We start from the raw sequence: 6,000 nt of genomic DNA on the forward strand, positions 1-6,000 counted from the left end.
TGCAATCCCAAGGCTACGTTCGCTTCACTTGGAGTGGGGGTTGACGGGTAAAAATTGTGTATAAATACTCCAAGAGCGCAGTATGATGCGAATTTTGACGGAAGAACAATTGTAAGAGGAATCTCTGCCCGAAAGTGTACCACTGTATAATATTGTAGAATAAATGTATTTGAAAGTCATCATGCAGTTTCTTATCAATATGGTCTGTATATAAAATTTACAACTTCGACTCGTAGTTACTACCAGTTCATTTCTTTCGATCGGTTTGATTGAAAAAGTTACAAAAATACGTTTCTGTATCCATCAAAGACATGAGAAATGACGCTTACTTAAGGGATTGTTCACATTAACCAATTTTACTATACCTACTGAAAAGTGAAACCAAGCTTTTTAATTGTTACGTCGCGCATTATAATGATCAAATTAATATTTTACTGATGGTTACTTTAAAATTACGATAACGTACTTATGTTGATAAAGTAAAATATTTAATAAATAACAAAAAAAAACTCTTAAAAGGCCGGCAACGCACCTGCAGCAGCTCGTCTAATGTTGCGAGCCCCTACGGGCGACGATAGTTGCTTTCCAACAGGTGACCCGTTTGCTCCCTTATTTTATATAAAAAAAACCTAAAGTATACTTAACTGTACTTTTTCATAAATAGGGACTGAACAAGCAAATAAATCTCCTGGTGGAATGATATCCCATCAATATCGGAGGCTCGCAAGTGCGTTCCCGGCCTTCTAAGACGGAATACTTTTCGTAAAAGTTGGGAAATACCTCCACTTGGTACTTTGTTAATAAATCTCTGTTATGTCTAATACAGGAACCAACTGTTTCGAAACTCCGAAGCGCGAAGTATTAAGAACTTTTTCGAAGTTCAGTACAAGTAGATTTTAATAGTAGTATACGTGTTAGTTCCTTAAACAGATGTGGCTGGTTTTATATAAAAGGCGCCTGCAACTCTTCTTAAGGCGCTGTGGTTGTTGCAACTACGTAAAATGGGTTTTTTAAAACACGTTTTTAGTAAACGAAATGTCATTATTTAAGTATAAAATAAGTACCGTTTTAAAATTGAGAAAATTACACAACAATTCTGCTCGATAGAAAAAAATCTCAAAGATGACTGTAATTATAACGCTGTTTTTCATAATTAAATCATTTTATGGCTAAATTACACACTTTCTATAAAAAACAAAAAATGTATGTGTCGTAACCTAACGTAAACGATTTGATATATTTGATTTGTGTAATACTAAAAACAAAAGGTTTTACTCCTATTTTCTATTATCAAGGCACGCGGCGAGCGCGTAACAGCCACTGTACAAGGCGCGCTGATATGAATGTTATTTTAATGTTCTTAACGTCGATATTCGTACTAACAGACATCGACTTGCTTATTGCGAATGTTCATGGGCGATGGTAGTAGTAGTACGGTCCATCAGGTGAACCGTTTGCTGGCTTGCCCCCTAATTATATTAAAAAAAATAACTAAGCCAGAAAGAAATTTTATAGGGCTTAAATGCATAATAGATAATAATAGCTCCTACACCGGTTTCGGTGACGGTGGCCGGTTTCATTGAAACCAGGCCAGCTACGCAGGAGTAATTTTATAGTGCCCAAGTATGTGCGCAGTACACAAGAGCACTCTCTATTCCTTTACTCTCATAACCCAGTGAGACGGACGACCGACACGACTGGCGAGAGATCAGGCGCAGGGCCGACTTTTTCATGCCCATCCGACGCATGGATCATCTTACTTGTCAGACAATCAGGTGATCAGCCTGCATTGTCCTAACCAAACTTGGAAATAACATGTTTCCAACGCGGGAATCGAACCCACGACCTCCGAGTCAAGAGCCGCGCTCTATACCACTAGACCACGGAGGCGTCCAATGCATACGAAATACACAAGGACATTTTCTGTGCCGCTCTGATAATACAGTGTTAACTACGTAAACAGGGTTAAAAGCTGACGTTTTGGCCTTTGCAAATAATTTCTATAAAAATCGACAGTTACTTTGTTTATTACAGTTTGATACCCGGGTTACGTATTTATTAACCTTTTGGCTTTTTCGAAAATTTAATCAGTGGTTTAAGAATCACAATTAAGAAAGCTTAATCCTTACTTATAATATAAATGCGAAAGTGTTTCTGTCTGTCTCTCTGTTACCCCTTCATGCCCAAACCACTGAACCGATTTTGCTGAAAATTAGTACGGAGATAAATTGAGTTTCAGGAAAGGACATAGGATGCTTTTTAACCAATTCTTTGGGAACCGAGTTTCGGGCATCATATTCTAGTTACTAGTAAATAATAATTACAAGGAACAATACAAACAATTCGTATCAATGTGATTTGTTTCAACCGAGTTAGCATATTGTTAAAGTTAAAGACAATTTTAATTGAACAAGTTTCAAAAACTTCTTTTAATCAAAACTTAGAGCTTCTAAGTCATCTGTTAGCTTTGAGTTTTCTGATTGTTGAATTTATAATTGTATAGATGTCGCAGTCAACTCGTTGAATCTGTTATTTGATTGAATGACTAGTGAGTTCATTGAATGAAATTATCTATTATTAATATTTTTAATACGCGAGCGAAAAACTTCGGACCTCTTTTAACGAAATATGCGGATACGTAGGAACATGAAACTTCGCACAGACATAGTTTATGTGGAGAATGAGTGCATTGAACCAATAATAATTGTTTAAATTTTATGTTTTTTTTTCATAAAAAATGTTAAATAAATAAATCATTACACACACTACAATGTGCACAGTGCACACTACCATCTTTTTGATTAACATGCCTATACACACGAATATTATTTTCTACTTTGTTTTAAATATCACTTCAATAAAATATATTATCCTTACGAATAAACGACTACATCATTGCGAACTAATAGCGTTCAAACTTATAATTTAAGTTATTATTAGTCGAATTTCGACCATTGGGCGACCTCTATTTAATTTTATTGAATGACTTAAAGCCAACTCGTCAAGTCTTTGACTGTAAATTAAATGGTTTCATTCAATGAATTCGCTAGTCATCCAATAAAATAGCAGATGCAACTAGATGGCTGCGACATCAATAAAACGTAAAATAATTGAAATAGTAAAAAACATCAAACAGGATATAAACAGAGAAATTGATGTTCCGCGAAGAAATTCGTATGTTCATTTGTCCGGGATAAAAACTTTATGTCCTATACCGGGAAAGTATTTCAATAACCATTGAAACTGGTAGAAGAGTTTAAGCGTGAAGAGTTAACTGATAGACATACTATCGATTTTGTAATGCTAATATGGAATTATGTAGAACAGTGGTTCTTAACCTTTTAGTCATGAGGGACCATTTTACCAAATGTTTGTCTAGCCGGGGACCACACAGTTGGTTTACCTAAAGTCTAAACTAAAGGTTGTTTGATAAAGAAAACAAGCACAACTTTATAATAAGCACTCATTTTTTTTATTTGGCAAAAATCTAAAAGTTACAGATTTTAATTTAATGTGATTTTTGTGATTGCATAGTGCATACTCAACTTTTGAATTCTCATGGTGAAGGCGTCATTACGATGCTTGCATGTACATTCAAGTGGTGCGTCAGGTTAATGTGACCGTGTTGTACTGTATATGTTTTAAATTGTAATTTTCCGTCTTTTTAGTAAAAGATGGCCCCGTGCGAGTTTCTTACGCCGGTTCTTCTCGCCGGGTTAGTTCCCGAACCGGTGGTAGGCACCGTAGTATCGACGTTCGGTAAAGTTTTTGTAAAAAAAATTACTCGGAATAAAAATATTTTTGATTTGATTTGATTCACATATTATTATCACTTCGCGGACCACTTGGAATGCCTCCAGGGACCACCAGTGGTCCGCGGACCACCGGTTAAGAACCACTGATGTAGAAAATGCTCGTCGCTACACCTTCGTAAAAACAGTATCTAGAATTTTAGACAAACTATTTCTTATTTACATATTTCGAAAAGGTAAACAGATTTATTAAGATGAAAAATAAAGCAAGAAAAAAACAAATATCATCCTTCTCTCTTCACACTCACGCCTTTCTTTCATAATATGCCCAAAATCAGCGCCGCGTTAGTTTTTTCTTAAGAACTAGATAAATATACATCATTTTAAAAATCTAGTAGTACAGTCCCATCAATCCCCAAGCGGCAGCCAGCTGCCACATAACAAAAAATATATTGTGTCTGCCATACCCACGATGGAGGTGCTACGGTACTAGAATCTATATCTTATCTATAAAAATGGATTTTCAAATGTGTTAGTCGCGCTAAAACTCGAAAACGGCTGCACGGATTGGGCTGATTTTAGTCTTAAAATATTTGTAGAAGTCCAGGGAAGGTTTTAAAGTGACACGAAGTTCACCGGGACAGCTAGTTTTATAATAATTATCAAAATATAATATTGACTTAGTTGAATGCACCGCAATATCCGTAAAATTTAGATGCATCTTTATGATTTTTTCTATCGAGAAAATTTGTGTTTTCGCTAGTTCAGACCTTCGAAAATATAATATAGTATCTATAATAAAAATTGTAATTTGTAGCTTATTATAAAGTACAAAATGAATTATAAGATCATTTATTTTGCTTTAGTCACATCCTTAATATTTTATTAGGACCCTCGGAATTTCAAGTAGTGAGTGAGCTGATAATAATAATATAAAACTCTTGACTTCATGAGATTATACTGGTTAGCAGCTACGATGCTACGAACAGACATACAAACACATCAAACTTATCAGCCCTATTATATTTTACTTTCACAGTATATTAAAAATAAGACTTGTACTTGACTTACGATGTATTAATCAAATATTTATGTAGGTATACACATTTTGTTCAGTGGTTTTCACTAATTGAAAGACAAAACATCTTCAGTTAAACGGTAGACGTTACAAGAATACAAAAATTCTAAAGCGAAAATAATTTTAAAAGCTTTCAACAATCACAATAATTGTTTCCGAAAAGCCTTTTATTTTTTTTCTGAGCTCGACGAAACCGGAAGAGTATTTATTTTAGCAAATGTATACAGTGTGTCGAGTGTAGGTGTATATTATTTTATAGCGTAGCGCCTAAACTACCGATCGTAAGGAATGAAGTCAATAGATTTGTAATAATGATGTTACACAACTATTGCAAGATAAAAATAAAATGGGATATTATGAAAAACAGTGCTATCCAGGCATTATTATGATTTTTCCTCAAAAATCAGCTATATCATAATATAAGAGCGCTCAAAATCCGTAGCACCCAAGAAAACAAAGATTAAAAAAAATATGTAGTCCTAAAATATTTTCCCTATTTCGATATCCATTCTCCAAAAAAAAAAAAACCTACATTTTTCAACCTAAATTGCACCGAAAAACTCAACCTCCAAAAGCGCATCCATAAATCAAAACTTCGTTCATAAATCCCTTACCTTATTTCATTCTACAATCCAAACACAATCACGTCGCACTACACTTTGGCTTCGGACGCGGCCGCTCTCTGGCGCTGCTAAGGCCGACTGAGCCCTGCGCTACAGAGACATACAGATTGCATGGATATCCTTAAAGATCGTGCGCCTGTAAAAGTCTAATATTATGTCATTGGAACTTTAAAAATATCTATCTATATAAATAAAAAGGAATTCAAAATTTTGTAAGTCTCGCAGAAACTCGAGAAAAGTCAAATCGATTTAGCGACTTATTTTAGTCTAATAATCTACTAACTCCATACAAAAAATACAATTATTTTCAGCCTATTTTTGCTCTATCGTGGTACCCTTCGTGTGAGAGTCCAACTCGCACTGGGCCGATTTTTTCTAAATGTCACAATATATTGTATCGTTTTGATTTTAGATGAATATGCGCCTACACTATGCATAAGTTTTGCTTTGTTTTAGACCCAATTATTACATCCCACGGCAAGATTGTACTTTTTGGGAATACAAGTGTTTTAAAATGTAATATTATTATTATTATGCGTGAAAAAGC

At 34.6% G+C, this 6,000-nt stretch overlaps 1 protein-coding gene across 1 annotated transcript in view; it reads right to left on the reverse strand.

The window, feature by feature from the left end:
* The window catches only part of LOC121734786 (connectin-like), a 29,235-nt gene extending 23,720 nt beyond the window's left edge, over positions 1-5,515 (reverse strand). The window contains exon 1 of the mRNA XM_042125401.1: positions 5,445-5,515. The gene's annotated coding sequence lies outside the window, so the exon portion shown is untranslated. The remainder of the gene's footprint in view (positions 1-5,444) is intronic.
* Between the last annotated feature and the right edge of the window lie 485 nt (positions 5,516-6,000).

The sequence above is a fragment of the Aricia agestis genome, chromosome 16, assembly GCF_905147365.1.
Source record: "Aricia agestis chromosome 16, ilAriAges1.1, whole genome shotgun sequence".
In the NCBI taxonomy this organism is placed as follows: domain Eukaryota; kingdom Metazoa; phylum Arthropoda; class Insecta; order Lepidoptera; family Lycaenidae; genus Aricia; species Aricia agestis.